The sequence below is a fragment of the Canis lupus genome, chromosome 17 (assembly GCF_003254725.2).
Source record: "Canis lupus dingo isolate Sandy chromosome 17, ASM325472v2, whole genome shotgun sequence".
Classification (NCBI taxonomy): domain Eukaryota; kingdom Metazoa; phylum Chordata; class Mammalia; order Carnivora; family Canidae; genus Canis; species Canis lupus.
The window spans coordinates 57350258-57369853 of record NC_064259.1 but is presented as its reverse complement, the minus strand read 5'-3'; the positions used below and the strand labels follow the sequence as shown (position 1 = coordinate 57369853).

The window sequence follows — 19596 nt, the reverse complement described above, 5'->3', positions numbered from 1 at the left end:
GTTCTTGCCCTTGACCCTTAGCCCCAGGCAATTTTCTGTCAATAAAGATAAATTTTGCCTGTTCTTCAATTCCACATAAGTGGAATACAATCTATAGTATTTGGTGGCATGCTTCTTTTGCTCAGCATAATTCATGTTGATGACTGTACTGGCAGTTCACTTCTTTCTATTTCTGAGCAGTGTCTCATTGTATGGATATCCCATGATTTCCTAATCCATTCTTCAGTCGATGGACATTTGAATGAGTTCCACTTTTTACTTATTACAAAGATTGCTGCTATGGTTTGCATATGTTTTTATGTGTACATATATGTTCATTTCTCTTGTGTAAAATACCTCAGAGTGGGACCATTGGGCCATATAGCAAGTGGATGTTTGTAAGACTTTGCTGTAGTGTTTACTAAAGTGGTGGTGCCATCTTGAATTCTTACCACTAATGTTTGAGACTTCAAGTTGCTCCACGTCCTTACCAATACTTGGAACTTTTAGTGTTTTTAATTTTAGCCATTCTAGTGGGCATGTAGTAGAATCTTGGTTTTCATTTCATGGCCCTAACAACTAGTGGTTGAGCATCTTTTCACATGCTTTTTGACTATTTGTATGTTTTGTTTTGTGACTTATCAGTTCAAATCTTTTGTCCATTTAAAAAATCAGGTTGTCTCCTTGCTACTGAGTTGTAGGAGTTCCTTATATATTCTGGGTACAAGCATAGAGTGTACTCCTCATCATCCAGTATTTTCCAATATCTTTAGATAGCTGCTAAATATTCAGACTTGATGGTTGTTTAGGAGGAAGAGGGAGGGGGAGGCCCTGTAGCAGCTTCTTCTCTCATTACAAGAAGTAGACACTATGAAGGAGATTTGAAGGACCAGGACTGGAATGGGATCTCATTGATGATGTTTGCATTCTGTTGCTGGAATCAGTCATGTGATAACACCTAACTCCAACACGCCTGAAAAATGTGTTCTTTCTGTGTACTTATAAGATGGTGGGTCCTAGAGAAGAACAGGTTGGATGATCCACAAGCAGGACCTGCTGCAGGGGATTGAGTCAGGAACATATGTAGCAGGAGTTCTAGCCTAGAAGCATGATAAGATTATTTCTATATCCTTTCCACAATAAATCATCATGTCCGTACACTAGTATACCTACTGATATACTAGACACTGGAGTATAATAACTGAGACTTTTTATTTTTAGTATTAACCAAGTTCCAGACATGTATAGGTTCTGTAAATGTTTCTTGATTGGTGAATGGACCTAACTTCCTAGTGTGACCTGAGGAAGACTATCCACATGTTTCACTGCTACTAATATATGCTGATGGTATCTAATGATGCCTCCCAATCTTGCCAACCCAAGCAGAAGCTAGAGTTGTGAGTAATGAGACTGATTGTCAAGCATTCTAGTTGCCCCTAGAGAAAGAATCGCTGGAGAAACAGAGTATTATTAATATCCCCCAAACTTCAACAAGCCAGTTTTTCCACTCTGAAATTAATTATTCTTGGATTTTTATTGACCCTTGGGGTGAGATTCCAGTTTACAAGCTGTCCCTTTGGTCTCTGCTACATATCTATATCAAACTCATGACTATGGACACCACTCCATTCTAGAACATTCACAGACCTATATCTTATCTTTCAAAGTATTTCCTGCCTTGCTACATGTTTTTTGCCATATTTGCTTATAATACCTGTTTGATTTTTCAAATGGATTGGAAATGCTGCCTGTTATCATCTCTCTGAAGTATCTAGACACAAAATAAGTATAATAATTTTAACTAGTACCTGGTGGGCACTGTTGGAACTCTCTTGTTCCAACGTCTAGCCACACTGAAATAGTCCAGAGACATTCAGTAACAATAGCCAATAAGAGAAGTAAAAGGACCAGACAATACAAAGAGGATCTAAGATTCCACAATATTTCATACCTGAATGCTGTCAACACATCCGTACCTAGAGTCCCTCTTACATATTCCAGATAATCAGCTCTATCCCTTCAGTACTTATCTATCTCTTTTTGGATAATATGCACACTCCTTGATTGTAGGGCTATTCCTGACCTGGCCGGTGCCCATCTTCCTGCCTCATTACACATCAAGTGCCCCTCATATCCTACTTTCTGATATTACTGATCAGTTTGCAGTTTCAAGAACATGCCATGGTTCCTCACACACTGGTACTTTTATCCATTCCATTATCTCTGCAAGTGTGATATACTTACTAGACTGCTGCTGCGGGCTTTCAATATTCAGCTCAGTGTCCCTAGCATTAGGACTTCCTCAGCCTGGACCAACAACCCTGCCAGCTGTCCTGGTTTCCACTAGTGTATCTGAGACCACATTCACCAGAGCATTTCCCAGACTTTTCTGTGTCACTGATTTACCTGACTGTATGATCCACTCACTGTCAGCGCCTCAAAGCCACAGATTCTTTCTTATTTGCATAGTTTCTGGCATATTTTAGTTGAGCCATAAATGTGAAAAAATACATAATTAAATGAATATTTACACCATATGCTTCAATTCTTTGATTTGTTTGACTTATAGTTGAGGTGACTCTTATAAGTTTATACAGATGGGCAAAGCAAGAAGAGACACTGGAGTAAAGGAATGAGCAGTCAATAAAATGCTTACAAGAAAAGCAGTGTCAATGAAAATGGTTCCAGAATAAGAGAAAATAATCATCTTTGAACACATTTGCGTTTTTTATCAAGTACGTACTCTTCAAACACACCCAGAACAGTAGTGCCTCTTTTTTCTCATCATGGAAAAGTAGCAACAAGGAACTGTTGTTTAGGATGCTTGCTTTTAAAGCATGTTCACTTTAATTTTTTCAGGACATGTTCACAATGACTTTGCTTTCAGATGAGGACAATGAGCTACATACAGAAGTGACTTATCACAAATCCAGTAGCCACTATGTGGCCAAACTGAATGTTATCAACTCTAATTACCAGATTGCTGATTTATACCTTCTCTGCCTATCTAATGTCCTAAAAGTCTGTCTGCCTCCTGGAGAACACAGAAACACAAATGCTTCTGTGCATATATTATACATCATCTAACAACTTGTTACATAGGTGGGTGGACCAAATTGCTAATGAGGATATAATCATGGGCTTGACTCTAGAATTTACCAGATAGCTTATCTTTTTTTCCCTCTCTGAGTCCTGTGCCAATTTCTAAATTAAAAACTCGTCTGTGAAAAAAAAAAAAAAAACTCGTCTGTGACATAAAAAGGTTTTTCCATAACCTCCTTTTCCAAATTAATCTCCTTTCTTTTCCAACAAAAAGCATCTGCTACAGGCAAGCCAACCTCCCCACTTCCCCATTTTCATTTCCATCAATCTTCAAAGCACGTTTAAAGGGGCTTCCGCACTTGTGCTTAGAACCCTCCAGAAAGGCCCACTCTGCTTCAGTATCTATCCTGTCCTATCTTATCCTATCCATTTTTAAAGACCCAGGCCACCATTCCATGAAGTCTTCCTGAAATGTCAGCCCCCAGTGATCTAGTCCACCTCTGAGCAAACCACCAAACATATGGTCCATTCCATCTTCTTGATACTTAATGATAATAATAACATCATCCCTTATTAGTTTTCATATCTTCAACATTTACTACGGTTCATAATTAAGCCTTCAGTAAATGCTTGTCATAGGAAGGAATAGTGTAATGATTTTATTGAAATCTTCTCATGCCAGAATCCATTTGAACTATCACTGAGAACTGTTTTAGGACCATCACAGGCCCTGGGGCCAGAGACTATAACGCCTAATGGATAAAGAAGCCTTGTTCCTGATTTAAAAATGTACCTCTGATTCTAGTGTTTTAGTGTGCAGTTTTGATGATAGAGTTCCACTCTCAGGGCAATGCAGAACTTCTCCTGAACTTCTGTAAAATTATCCTTTTTTTCCCATGTCAGATTCCCCACACAGAATGCAAATTTGGGAACAGAGGATGTATTTATTTACTCTTTCCTCAGATTACCATTTCCTCAGATTGCCAATCTCACATAACACGTTGTATAGAATAAGTGTGTAATCAATGTTTGTTCATTCATAAACGGCATGCTGCTTGCTACGTACAGCTTCATGCAGTGGGTAAATTAACTGTGGTGTCAAAAGACTTGCACCAAGTCCCTGGTCAGCTACATTCTAATTTTTTTTTTTTTTTTTTTTTTTTTTATTTATGATAGTCACAGAGAGAGAGAGAGAGAGAGAGAGAGAGAGAGGCAGAGACACAGGCAGAGGGAGAAGCAGGCTCCATGCACTGGGAGCCCGATGTGGGATTCGATCCCAGGTCTCCAGGATCGCGCCCTGGGCCAAAGGCAGGCGCCAAACCGCTGCGCCACCCAGGGATCCCAGCTACATTCTAATTTAAGCAAGTTATGTAACATTATTGTATTTACCCACAAAATTAGCATTTCCAGGGTTCTCCATCCCTTTGTATAGATCCAGACAGTATCATATTTCTTCTGCCTGAAGGACTTCCTTTAATATTTCTCACAGTGAAAGTCTGCTGATGATTAACTTTTTCAATTTTTACTTGTCAAAAAACATGTCTTCATTTTTGAAAAATGTGTTTGCTGGCTATAGAATTGTTTTTCCTTTCAGGATTTAAAGATGTTGTTAAAGGGGGATCCCTGGGATCCTTGGGTGGCGCAGTGGTTTGGTGCTTGCCTTTGGCCCAGGGCGCGATCCTGGAGACCCAGGATCGAATCCCACGTCGGGCTTCCGGTGCATGGAGCCTGCTTCTCCCTCTGCCTATGTCTCTGCCTCTCTCTCTCTCTCTCTCTCTGACTATTGTAGATAAATAAAAAATTAAAAAAATAAAAAATAAAAAATAAAGGGGGATCCCTGGGTAGCTCAGCGGTTTAGCACCTGCCTTCGGTCCAGGGCCTGATCCTGGATTCCAGGGATCGAGTCCCACATCAGGCTCCCTGTGTGGAGCCTGCTTCTCCCTCTGTCTGTGTCTCTGCCTCTCTCTCTCTGTGTCTCTCATGAATAAATAAAATAAAATCTTAAAAGAAAAAGATGTGGTTAAGGGAAACCTGGTGGCTCAGCCATTGAGCGTCTGCCTTCACATCAAGGGTGTAATCCTGGAGTCCTGGGATCGAGTCCCACATCGGGGTCCTGCATGAAGACTGCTTCTCTCTCTATGTCTCTGCCTCTCTCTCTGTGTGTCTCTCATGAATAAGCAAATAAAATATTTTAAAAAATAAAGAAATCATTAAGCTTTATTATTGCTTGCATTGATGAGAAATCTGCCAACATTCTCACCTTTGTTCCTCTGTATATAACATCTGTCTTTTTCTTCTGGCTTCTTTTAGGATTTGCCCTTTTTTCAACTTACCTATGGATCGTTGGTGTAATTTTCTTTCATGTATCTTGTGCTTGAGGTTCCTTGAGCCTCTGGATTTGTTGATTCATAGTTTGCCCCAAATTTGGAAAGACTTTTGGTAATTGTTACTGCAAATGTTTTTCATTTCCCCCTGTCCCTTCACCTCCTCTTTGAGGATTCCAAATACACTCGTATCAGGCCACTTGAATTTTCAAACAACCCACTGATGCCCTGTTAATTTCTTTTCCCAGTCATACTACTCTATGCATTTTATTTTGGATAGTTTATATCAATGTCTTCAAATTCACCAATCTTGGGGTGTCTCAGTTGGTTAAGTCTCTGACTCTTGATTTTGGCTCAGGTCATGATTTTCGAGTTGTGAGATCGAGCCCCTCCTAGAAATCTCTGCTCAGTCAGGAGTCAGATTACTCCTTATTCCCCTGCTCACACTGGTGTGCATATTCTCTCTCTGTCTCTCAAATAAATAAATAAATAAATAAATAAATAAATAAATAAATCTTCAAATTCACCAGTTTATTCTTCTATAATGTCTAGTCTACTGTTGAGTCCATCCTGTGACTTTCCATCTCACATATTGTAGTTAACATCTCTAGAAATTTGATTTGAGTCTTTTTTACATCTTCCTTGTCTATATTTGACCTGCTCATTTTTTCCATTAGGTCTTTTAAGTATATGGAATACAGTTCTCATACTTGTTTTTATGTCCCTGCCTATAATCTATAATTTTTTTCATCTGTGTCAAGTTCTGGGTTGATTTCCATTAATTGATTTTCTCCTCATTATGGGTCATTTGTTCCTGTTTCTTTGTATGCCTGGCAATTTTTTATTGAATTCTATACATTGCAAATTTTACTTGTTGCATGTTGGCAATTACTGTATTTCTATCTAAATTCTCAAGTTGGTCTGGGATATAGTTAAATTAGGAAAAGTTCAATCTTTTTGGGTATGTCTTTTAAGCTTTGTGAGGCCATACCAAAGCAATGCTTAGTCTAAAGCTCATTTTTACCTACTATTGAAGCAAGAGCCAGTCTCTTGTGAATTATGAGGGTTTCTATTCTGACTGGTGAGAATAGCAGCTGTTTGTGGCCTGTGTGAGCTTTAGAGATTATTCCTTCTAGAGACTATTTCCTGGATTCCAATAGTTTCTTCACATGCATAAAGTGGTCAGCCTCAGCTGCAAACTCAGAGGACCTTCTCTTCCACATCTCCAGAATTACCACTGTTTTCAGCTGTCTCCTCTCCACTATTCTCTGTTGCACAGCTTCATCTTCTTATTTCAGGGATACCACTGAGCATCACCTAGTTTCCCCATTTCGATCCTGGCCTGGAAACTCTCTCCAGACAGTAAGCAGAGGCAATCATAGGACTTACCTTATTTGTTTCTTATCTCTCAGAGATCACTGTCTTTTGTTCTAACACCCAGGGTCTTGAAAACCAGTGTTTCATATATTTGTCTTTTGCTTTAGTTGTTTCAGTTAAGGGGTAAACCTAGACCCTGTTACTCTATGTTGGCCACAAGCAGCAGTCCTGTGCACCTTCTTTGAGCCTCATTTGCTCATCTTTGAAATGGTGTTAATAATATCGGTTTGTTCTAACTTACTGAGTAATCACTATTTTACAAACTACACAATTCCTACACAATATATAAGATCTTATTTGGAGAGATGAAATGTGCATACAGATAATTGTGAGAGAAGCAGTATTAAGGTAGTATCAGTTATTTACACATTAGTGAGGATGGTTAATCTGAGATTTAACTCAAACAGATTCAGAGTTGACAGTAGCATTAAAGATAGTAACCTGTTTGCCTCAGGCTTTCTCACTCTCTACAATAGAAGAGATTAGGATTCCTATACAAAAGAAGTCTAGATGAGAGTATATTAGTCAAAGAATTATTCCAGATTACTCTAAAATACAATGATAAATGTTTCTATCAGAAGTTAAAGAGGGAGAGAGAGGCAAGATGGAGGAAGAGCAGGGGTCCTCAACTCACCTGGTCCCACAAAATTACCTAAATAGCTTTTGAAACATCCTAAACACGTATGAATTCAACCTGAGATTTAAAGAGAGAACAGCTAGAATGCTACAGAGAGAAAAGTTTTCACTTCTAACAAGGTAGGAAGGCGGAATAAATAAATAAATAAATAAATAAATAAATAAATAAAATAAAGTGGGGGAGGGGAACCAGGAGTACCCTAGCTAAAGTAGAGCAGTGAAAGACTCCAGGACAGGAAAGCCCATCCCTGGAGAAGCGGGAACTTTAAAAATCCATGCCAGAGTTTCCCCAGACAGAAAAGTGCTTAGCAAAATTATTGGGCAAAATTATAGGAGGGGCAGTGAAGCCTCAAGATCACTGTAAGAGGAAGGAATCCCGGGGAAAAGCTTTTTGAAAAGCACTGGTCTGATATTGGTAAAAGGCTGGAACTCCGCAGCCCTTCAGGGTATTTGGGAGAAGCCAGTGGGTTAGGAGGGCCGGCTCCAGATGGAGGTAGCTGTGCCCCCATTCCCTTTGCAAGAGGCAGATCCCTGAAGAGCGGTTCCAGCGGCACAGGGCCCTGGATCCCAGGGTGCCCAAGCAGACAAAGCTGGTGATCCTGCATTCCCCCGGGACAGTGGAAGTGGGGAGGGCACAGGAGAGCGAGAACTCTCCAGGCCCTGGGCACCCCCAAGCTGTGCAGATCAGTGCACCTGTGTCAGCCTCCAGGAGCATTTAGGCCAGTGCAGACTGGGGACTGCGGTTAGTTACTTGCAGGGAGCTTGACTCCAGAGCTGGAAATCTGGGCGCCGCCATTGTTCTTTTTTCTCTTTGTTTCACCTTGTGCCTGGGAGAGGCGGGGCCTCTAGGGAACAAAGCCCTCATGGGGTAAATAGCTCATACAGAACCCAGCACTTGGCAGGGGGCAGGGCATCTCCGCCTAGGCACAGACACCTGAGAATCAGCACAGTAGACCCCTCCCCCAGAAGACCAGGTGGAGGAACAAGGGATGAGCAAGTTTTTGACCAAGCAGTACTGGAAAGCTCCAAGACTGAGGGATAATTGAAGGAAAATAGTATATAGAACTAGAAGGTCCCTTTTCTTTTCCTTTTTCATTTTTATTTTTAAGATTTTACTTATTTATTCATGAGAGACAGAGAGAGAGAGAGAGAGAGAGAGGCAGAGACACAGGCAGAGGGAGAAGCAGGCCCCACGCAGGAAGCCTGATGTGGGACTCGATCCCAAGATCCCAGAATCATGCCCTGGCCCAAAGGCAGGCGCTAAACCACTGAACCACCCATGGATCCCCTTTTTTTCCTTTTTCCATTACAACTCGTTTTTATATTAGACTAACAATTTCCAATATTTTTTCTCTTTCCCCACCTTAACTACAATATTTTACCAGCTCTTCATTTTTAAGTTTTTTCCTTTTTGACTTAAATATATCTACAATTACATGTCTTAGGTATATTTTTTACTTCTGGATTCCCTTCAATGTATTCAATTTAAAAGATTTTATTCATTTATTTATAAGAGACGGAGAGAGAGAGAGGCAGAAGGAAAAGCACGCTCCATGCAAGGAGCCCGATGTGGGGCTAGATCCCGGGACTCCAGGATCACGCCCTGAGCTGAAGGCAGGTGCCAAACTGCTGAGCCACCCAGGGATCCCCACCATGGACTTTCTTTACAGAGTTGGAACAAATAATCTTAAGATTTGAATCGAATCAGAAAAGACCCCAAATAGCCAGAGGAATATTGAAAAAGAAAACCAAAGCTGGAAGCATCACAATGACAGATTTCAAGCTGTAGTACAAAGCTATGATTAATACAGTATGATACTGGCACAAAAACAGGCACATAAATCAATGGAACAGAATAGAGAACCCAGAAATGGGCCCTCAACTCTATGGTCAACTAATATTTGACAAAGCAGGAAAGACTATCCACTGGAAAAAGGAGAGTCTCTTCAATAAATGGTGCTGGGAAAATTGGATAGTCACATGCAGAAGAATGAAACTAGACCATTCTCTTACACCATACACAAAGATAATCTCAAAATGGACGAAAGATCTAAATGTGAGGCAAGGATCCATCAAAATCCTAGAGAAGAATACAGGCAACACCCTTTTGGAACTTGGCCACAGCAACTTCTTGCAAGATAACATCCATGAAGGCAGAGGAAACAAAAGCAAACATGAACTCTTGGGATTTAATCAAGATAAAAAGCTTCTGCACAGCAAAAGAAACAGTCAACAAAACTAAAAGAACCTACAGAATGGGAGAAGATATTTGCAAATGTCGTATCAGATAAAGGACTAGTATCCAAGATCTACAAAGAACTTATTAAACTCAACAGCAAAGAAACAAACAATCCAATCATGAAATGGGCAAAAGACATGAACAGAAATATCACAAAGGAAGACATAGACATGGTCAACAAGCACATGAGAAAATGTTCTGAATCACTTGCCATCAGGAAATACAAATCAAAACCACAATGAGATACCACCTCGCACCAGTGAGAATGGGGAAAATCAACAAGGCAGGAAACAACAAATGTTGGAGAGGATGTGGAGAAAGGGGAACCCTCTTGCACTGTTGGTGGGAATGTGAACTGGTGCAGCCACTCTGGAAAACTGTGTGGAGGTTCCTCAAAGAGTTAAAAATAGACCTGCCCTACGACCCAGCAATTGCACTGCTGGGGATTTACCCCAAAGGTACAGATGCAGTGAAACAGCAGGACACCTGCACCCCAATGTTCATAGCAGGAATGTCCACGACGCCCAAACTGTGGAAGGAGCCTCGGTGTCCATCGAAAGATGAATGGATAAAGAAGATGTGGTCTATGTATACAATGGGATATTACTCAGCCATTAGAAACTACAAATATCCACCATTTGCTTCGACGTGGATGGAACTGGAGGGTATTATGTTGAGTGAAATAAGGCAATCAGAGAGGGACAATCATTATATGGTTTCACTCATACAGGGAATATAAGAAATAGTGAAAGGAACTCTAAGGGAAAGGAGGGATAATGAGTGGGAGATATCAGTGAGGGTGACAGAACATGACAGACACCTAACTCTGGGAAATGAACAAAGGAGGTGGGTGGGGGGTGGGGTAGCTGGGTGATGGACACCTAGGAGGACACTTGATGGGATCAGCACTGAGTGCTATACTATATGTTGGCAAATTGAACTTCAATAAAGACAAAAACCAAAAATCAAAAAAAAAAAAAAAAAAAAGAAAGAAAGGTTAATGATCTGGGCAGAAAACAATACTGCCTCCTTGAAGACTTGAGGGCTTGGAAAAGAGTAACTCTGGCCTGAAAATGTCAGAAGCTCACCTAAGAAGAGAAAAGAGTAATTCCAAAGTCAGGGTTATGAATGGGGACTTTGTTGTCTGGAAGGGTAATCAAATTGATTAACCTAGAAAAGAGAAAGATTAATTCCTACATTGCAGCCAATGCAAACTGAATAAATGGAGATTTGAATTTTTAACTCACCTCTCTCATATATATTTGTATTCTGAAATCATCTGGGACTGTGCTGTACAAATATGGACCATTGGGCATGATAGATGTGGAGGAAGCCTGACCTTGGAGCCCATGTTTTTGAGGGAAATGCTAAGGTTTTGTAGAGTGCTACAGACTGAATGTTTATGTCCTCCTAACATGCCATATATTGAAACCCTAACCCCAAAGGAATGGTATTTGGAGATGGGGCCTTTGAAGGGGGTAATTAGATTTTAAGGAGGTCATGAGGATAGAGCCCCCATGTTGAGACTGGTATTCTTACAAGGGGATAACGTTATCAGAGTGCTGTCTCTCTGCCATGTGAGGACCAGCAAGGAAGAAGCCACCTGTAAACCAGGAATAGGGCTCTTACCAAGAATTCAGCCATAGTGACACAAAAGTCTTGGACTTTTACCTTCTAGAACTGTGAGAAACAAATATTGTTTCAACTATCTAGTCTGTAGAATTTTGTTAGAGCAGCCTGAGTTAACTACGGCATATATAGGAAAGTAGCTCTGTCCTCCAGAAGTGTCTGATTCATTTTGGTGATGACAGGACATGAAATGGAAGAAACTTTGTTTGGTGTCTATTTAGAGATGCCCATTTTGTCTTCAATGGCACTTCCTGTGTATACGGTAAACATTAAGGGAATGACAGTGCCAGGGTCCTCTCCCCACCCAATTATTCCCAAGATCCTAGTGGCATTGAGGGATCAACTGGTCAGAGTGCTTGAATTTTCACACGTGTGTCAGAAGACTGTACCTCAAGCCACAGAAGATTCTTTTATTTAGATGTAGTGTCTAGTGCAAAGTCACTACATTAACATTGAGAGGCTGAGTTCCCTGGTTCTTGCCCCTTGCCTCCCTTCTACTACTCTGCCGGCACTCACCAGGATGACGCCAGAAACTCTGCCAGCGATGCAGCCAAAGGCCCAGGAGGCACTAGAGTGATGGCCAGCGGGCCCTGCTCTCCCATAGCTCACAATCCAGCTCTTGAACTGGCTGGGGGATGGGCAGCACCTTGTCCTTCATTTTCTCTTTCATCTCTGGCCTCAGGCATCCTTTATCAACTAACCATCCAGGAAATAGATGCTTGAGGAGTTGGGAGGAGAAGGTGAGAGATTCCTCAGGTCCTGTCCATCCTGTCTCATTTGAGCCTTGACTAGGACTACCCAAGAATCTTCTTTGTTTGTTTTAAGGTTAAATTCCCTGGTTTAAAAGAGGCAAGGTTGGGAGAGCTCCATTAATGTTCCTTCTTCTCTCTGTCTTCTAAAATTTCTTTTTGCTTCACTGCTGTTTAATCTCTTTGGGTGAAATTTTGTTCTTTTCATTTCAGATGATTTCCAAGTATATTAGTTTTCTGTTGCTATTTAACAAATCATCACAAAATCAGTGGCTTAAAACAAAGCATTTATTTTCTTGTGGTTACCAAGTTCCAAAGACAGAAATCAGTTTCACTGGCATAAAGTCAAAGTGTCAGCAGCACAGGCTCCTCCCAGAAGCTGTAGGGCAGAACCTGTGTCCTTGTCTTTTCCAGTTTGTAGACACCACCTGTATATCTGGCTTGTGGCCCTTCCTCCATTTTCAAAGCACATCATTCCAATTTCCGATTCCATCACCATGGCCTTCTCTCTCTCTCCTATGACTCACCCTGAGTCCCTCTCTGAGGACCTTTGTGATTACAGGACACCACCCAGACAATCCAGGACCATCTCCCCACCAAAAACTGTAGCATAATCACAGCTGCAAAGTCCCCTCTGCCATGTAAGTTAGTTCAGGTTGTGGGTATTAGGGTGTGGACATCTCTGGGGAGCCATAATTCTGTTTATCAGACCAAGATATACATTTCTTAGTAAATACCAATACCTTGGACAATTTCTTAGGCAACATAGAATCTTGATTTCTGCTTGTCATTAATCATTATAAAATTCAAAGGGGACCTTGAAGAGGCCACTTTTAGGCAACAGGCTTGAGCAATGGAAACCTGAGCAAGGCAGAAGGACCCACAGCAACCACCAAGCTGAATGCAAATGGGATTAAGCAACCCACCTCAAAACAGCCATTGACCCTAACTAACCAATTACAACCAGGCATAATTCCTAAGTTTACTCAAAAACAAAAAGGGAAATTCAATATGTCCCCATACTCCCTCAATCTACCTTATAACTGTGTCCCCTCATCATTACCTGGTTGCAGTCTCTCCTTTGCTGTCCTGTCCATTGCTTCCTTATGGTATATTCAATAAACTTCTATCTCTTTTGTTTTGCTTAGAGTGAATTCTTTCACTGTGGGTGCCTCCAGCCCCCACCCAATGGTTTGCCCTACATTTGGTGAACCCCCTCATCTGAGTACCCCACAGGGCTGACTGGCTCAGTTATTAGAGCATGATTCTTGATCTTGGAGTCATGAGTTTGAACCCTACACAGCGGTAGAGTTTACTTAAAAAAATAGTTATAATATGAAAGCCTGTTGTGGTGTTGTTATTCCTTTTTTGTTTTTAAAAGATTTATCTCTTTGAGAGAGAGAGAGCAAGCTTGGGTGGGAGAAGAAGCAGACAGAGAGGGAGAGAGAGAATCTTAAGCAGACTCCAAACTGAATGCAGAGCCCCACATAGGGCTGGATTTCACCACCCTGAGATCATGTCATGAGCTGAAACCAAGAATCAGACACTTAACCAACTTGTTTCTGAGTGTAATATTCTAGAGAAAGGAGGACTTTTGATTTTATTTTGAAAGATGCAAGGATAGCACAATTAGAGACTAAAGGAAATGCTATAATCATAACTTTACAACCTATTGTCATGTAACTTTTGGCAAGTCATTTTACTTCTCTAAATCATAAAGTTGGTCTAAATATGTGTCTCAGACTTATCATTTGCAAAACAAAAATAATAGTGGCACCTATACTATAGAATTGTGAGGATTTCCTGAGCTACACTTTGCTAGCACTTTAAGGTGATTAGTAAATATATATATTATCATTATGACTATTTTACATTTTTTTAAAGATTTTATTTATTTATTCATGAGAGACACACAGAGAGAGGCAGAGACACAGACAGAGGGAGAAGCAGAGAAGCAGGCTCCATGCAGGGAGCCCAATGCGGGACTCGATCCCGGGACTCCGGGATCACTCCCTGGGCCAAAGGCAGGCATTAAACCCCTGAGCCCACCCAGGGATCCCGACTATTTTACATTTAGTTACCATTCCTAATCCACGTAAATATGGACTTCTAACAAGAGGTTCATGGGATTCCAGGAGGCACATGAGTAGGCTGTAAATGGTGTATGAATTCCCAAAACTGAATGAACAATTTAGAAGGTGAGTGGGTTTGTAGCTATCCTCAGATTCTTACAGAGTTCAGTGACCTAAAGAGGTTTTGAGACATTGTAGTTAAAAGTAAGGAGATGAGGGATCCCTGGGTGGCGCAGCGGTTTGGCGCCTGCCTTTGGCCCAGGGCACGATCCTGGAGACCCGGGATCGAGTCCCACATCGGGTTCCTGGTGCATGGAGCCTGCTTCTCCCTCAGCCTATGTCTCTACCTCTCTCTCTCTCTCTCTGTGACTATCATAAATAAATAAAAATTTTAAAAAAATTAAAATGTAAACCTTTAAAAAAAAAAAAAAGTAAGGAGACGAGAGCCTAACGTGTCTGAGGAAAACTTGTGTTGATGAGTTTCAGAGACTACCACTCCCCTAACTCACAAGAGACAGGAGTACAAACCTGAATTCTCCTACAAGGGAGGAAAATTTTTCCTCTACTCCTCTAGATTCTTTTGGCTGGCCTATTAATTAAAATTCACATAAGACAGATTAGCAGGAAAAAAACAAATGTAATTATTTACGTACCAAAACCCCATTAGAATATGAGAGCCAAGGTCACGCCAGACAGTAGAAGATTATATAGCCTCCTGAGCTAAGGAATAAGATAGACGCCTGGCCTTCAAAGGAGAAGAAGTTAATTCACAGGACTGTAACAGAGCAAATGTTTAGTAATACGATATTTGTCCTACTATGTGGATAGGTCTTTCAGATAAAAAGTTGTCTCTAGCAGTAGCTCTTTTTCTAGGCAGAGCCGAATTCTTTTAGACACTTAAGGAAGTGGTAAAAGTTTTTCTTGAGTCTGCTGGGTCTTGATTGCCTTTAGCTCAAAATAATCCACATGCCATAGTACAGATTTGGGGGTCATGCATTTTGCTCCCCCTTACTCCTGTGTTCTTGAACAGGCAGATTGTCTATCTAGTCATTGCCCGATTCCCTCAATACTTGTCACTTGACAACATTCTCCTGTTGACCAGAGCCCTTCAAAACACAGCCTTTTAGCTTCTACTTGTTTCTCCTCTGGCCACAGGACCTGGCAATGGGAGAAACACATCCACTCAGCAACCCTTTACAGGCATCAGGGTATCTGGGAAATACAATTGGTACTTGGAAGAACTGCAAAGGAACGGAGTTGCACAATCAGAAGGGATATTTTTATACAGACTATGATAAATCTGGTGAAATCTCCCTGGACCACTTCCAAGTACACCTTGCTACTGACCACTCCTGCCTGTCACATGCAGTCTTCCTTTCTTTCTTCTGGAACAGTGCTGGGTAAAAGTCAACTCACCATGGATCATCATTCTGAATATGCAGACCAGCCTTTCCGTTAATACATTCTTCCTGCAGAAAAATTATAATGCAACTGATTATATTAAAAGGTGTGTTATTTTTCCTTTTTAACATTAATAGTATTTGGATGAAATAGTATTCTCTTAATTTGATCTGGTCGTTCCCAAAACTCCTCTTTCATACATTTACCTTTTCTAAGATGGGTTACCTTCTCAGGTGGTTAACTTCATTGATTATTCATTGATTATTCATAGTTTCATTGTCAGAGAGTTGCCCTTTCAAGTTCTTAATGTACCTTTATTGTCATCATCATCATAATAATTAGAAAAATACTGTAAAAAGGAGTCTTTCCATGTAAATATAGAATTATCATTTTCAAACTTAGATAATACTTTCCCCTCCTTATAACTAAGTGTCAGTGATTTCCCACCCTACTTAGAATAAGATCTAAACTCCTTAGCATGGTGTTGTGGTCAATTGTTGGTGTCGCCAGCCTGTCCCCCAATCCCCACTCTCCTCCTTTTGGCTTAGCACCCTGAAGTTTTCATGGGAACTTTCTTCATACTCTTAGTATATATTCCAGATGGAACAAATCCTTTCCTCAGAGCTGAAGTGGGTGCTTTCCTCAGGACTGACCAGTCAGCATATCTATTCCCCTGGCCACAATGATAGGTTCTGGAACAGATAGATGACCCCAGTTGACCCAATGAGGATCAGGCATGAAAATATTGTGGCAATTCTTAGAAAATGAATACAGTCTCCTGGGATTGCAAAACTGCTTAGAATATACAACTGAATCTTACTTTCTTCGCTAACTGCTGACACTCTTGCCACATCTTGCCTTTCTGGAAAAGAAGCAAACCCAGAGAAAACAAGACAGGAAGAGAGACAGATTGCTAATGACACCAATCTGAGCTCATTTCTGTTCATGTTTGGTCTCCTCAGATGCCTTGAGTCAGTTTAAATTGAGTTTTTAACTTGCATCCACAAAAGTCCAAACTATTCACATGGCCTGAATTATTGTCCTCTGTGGACCTCACCACCTCACCTCATTTCCCTTTGGTCTCTATATGACAGGCGCTCTTTCCTACCCAAGGGACTTTATTCTTACTGTCCTCTTTCCCCTGAATATCCTTCTGAATGTTCTTCACTGGCTCTGTATCTGTCTTTAGATACAGCTTAAGTGCTGAGATTCTCAGATTTTCCTGACTACCCAACGCAGGCCAAACACTGCACTCATACTCACATGCAGACTGTGAGTCCCCTGAGGGCAAGCACTGTGTGTGACTTGTTCAGCACTGTTATTCTAGGCATGGCAGAGAGCCTGGCACACAGGTGCTACAGGAATATCTTGGCTCAAGTTCCTTGAATGTGCCAGACTTGCTCTGCTCTGCCCTTTACTTAGAATTCTCTTTCCTCTGTTCTTTGCAAATTGACTTATTTCAGTGTCTACCCAAGTGTCATTTTCTTGGAAAGGCCCTTCCTGGTCATAAAGTCTAAAACAATGCCCCCTCACACCATCTTCTCTATCATGTCACTCAGTTTTATGTTCTTCATCACACTTTCACATTCTGAGATTATCTTGTTCATTTTTCACTTATTTTGTTTAATAAGTGTATTTTTCACTTGATTTATTTTCTGGCCCCAGACAGAACATAAGCTTCATGAAAGCAGGAGTCGTGTCTGTCTCTTTCAAAGCTTCATTCTCAGTACCCTCAGCAGTGCCAGGCACATTATAGGCTCTCAATAAATGTATTGAGACTGTTAGCTGCCTGATTGAATGAATGAATGAATGACAAGGACTACAGATTGCACTCATTTGAGTGCTTTGCACATTGTCACACAGCCTTATGAAGTACGCAGTATCCTGTCAGCTCCATATCACACAGAAGAAAACTAAGTCCAAGAGAAGCAATGTAATTTGCCCAAGGTCACATTATCAATAATTTCAGAAGCTGGAATTCAAATTCAAATGTGGCTGTTTTGCAGATGACAATTCATCTCTACTTATCAAAATACCTTTTTTATTACTCCTAATGTGACTTTGGAGATCACAGCCAGGCTCCAAGTAAAAAAGGGATTCTTACCTCTGCCCATCCTTCTTCCCCATTAAACTTACCTTTATAGGCAGAGCAGCTGGACAGCTATGGCTGTGCCCAAGGGTTCATGGGGTGGGGCCTGCCTGGTGGGCTCACCACATACAGGGAAGCAGGAGACAGCATATTATCTGTGGGCTTCAACTCCAAAAGAGAGAGCTATGCAGGGGCTGGCCTGGGCTGGTGCTAGGATCTTTCCCTTAAACTCACTAATCAGACTGTGTTTCTTCCCAAGAGACTGGGGCTCAGGAAGGGGAGGGAGTGAGTGGGCTGGAGAGAATGGTAGAATTATTTTCCTAATACTTCCAAGAAGGCCAAAGTTCCTGTTTTATGGATGGAAGCCATACTGGGTGAGGGGAGACTATTTCCTCTATTCCTAGGCTGATAGTTAAAGGGAAATCCTCAACTGACAGTTGAGGTTGGAGATAGGGGTGAAGGATGGGAATGGGGGGAGATGCAGAAGGATATTCTCTCCATTAGCAGTGTCAGGGCTCAGCTCAGCCAATGTAAGTATTCCCCATCTAAAAAATCATTCAGGGGATCCCTGGGTGGCTCATAAGTTTGGTGCCTGCCTTTGGCCCAGGGCGCAATCCTGGAGTCCCGGGAACGAGTCCCGTGTCAGGCTCCCGGCATGGAGCCTGCTTCTCCCTTCTGCCTGTGTCTCTGCCTCTCTCTCTCTCTCTATCATGAATAAATAAATAAAATCTTTTTAAAAAATAAAAAAAATCATTCAGTGCCTCTGTACTACTGAGTGCAGTTCAAACTCCTCCCCAGCCATCATGGGCCCTCTGCAGTTTGGTGTCCTGCACTCCTAGGCATCTCTTTCAGCTACTCTTTTTTTTTTTTTGGTAAGATTTTATTTAGCTATTTGACAGAAAAAGAGAGAGAAAGACCACAAGCATGGGGAGGGGCAGGCAGAGGGACAGGGAGAAGTAGGTTCCCTGCTGAGCAAGGTACCTCCTGTGGGGCTCTATCTTAGGTCCCTGTGGTCATACCCTGAGCCTAAGACAGATACTTAAGGGACTGAGCCACCCAGGCGCCCCCTCCCTCAGCTATTCTTCACACCCTGGGCCTTTGTAAATGTCACCTCTTCTCTATCCACTTATTTCCTATTCTGCTCTCAAGAGTAGACAATTGATTAAGAGCAGCTTGAAGGCAGATAATGCCTTACTTGTCTCCATATCCTCAGGCCTCTCAGAGTGCCTGCCTTCAAGGAGCATCAGAGCTTCCTCCTGCAGGCAGCCTTGCTGGAAGCCTCCTGGTGTCTCTAGGAGACGCTGGGTGCTTCTCAGGACCAAGACAGATGCTGGGTAATGATGGCTCAAGGCTGGAGAATTGGAATTCTCATTCACCTAGGAGCATGCCTGACTCTGCTTCTGATCCTGGTTGGCCTTAAAGAATCCAAAATGGATTTCCCCCCAATATTTCTGTAAAGAGGGGCAGGGGATAGGTACGTTTGCTGTGGGGTTTAAAGATAAAGGAGTTAAGAGCTGGGAAGTGCCTCCTTGGTCAACATATAAGTCAGACCAGACTGGCATCTCACATTCCTTTTGTCTTTTTCATAATCAGAGAGGAAGTGGAGGAAGAGAATGAGGAGCTTGAACAAAAATTCTGCCCGCTCTAAATGCACCCAGTCCTCGTTCTCTTTCAAACCCAGAACTCTCCTTGCATCATTCATTTGTAATTAAGCACGGCTTTGTGAGGTCTCAGAAAGCCTCCTACTGCTTTTCACTACGTTACTTTCCGTGTCTGCCTTTGGTACCGTCTGTGTTAGCCTACCAGAGGATGCCGAGCCCCTTCAGCATCCAGCACGGTGCCTTGCACACAACAGGTGCGTTCAAGAAGTTCTTGTTGAGGAATTCTTGAAGATGTTCTTAAGAAAGAAGGGAACGTGTAGCAATGCTCTCAGGGCGAGAACAGATACTTCTTTTGAGATACGGATCTGCCACCCGCGCAGAGTGGGCTTCTACGGGCTCCCCAGGTGTAGGGAGGGCTTTGGCTGAGACTGAGAACTTCGTCGCTGGAGAATAATAAA

General features: G+C 41.7%; 1 protein-coding gene across 2 annotated transcripts in view; it reads right to left on the bottom strand.

Moving 5' to 3' along the window:
- Positions 1-19596, bottom strand: part of LOC112664092 (phosphodiesterase 4D interacting protein) — a 400486-nt gene that overhangs the window by 104854 nt on the left and 276036 nt on the right. The gene's annotated exons all lie outside the window — the stretch shown is intronic.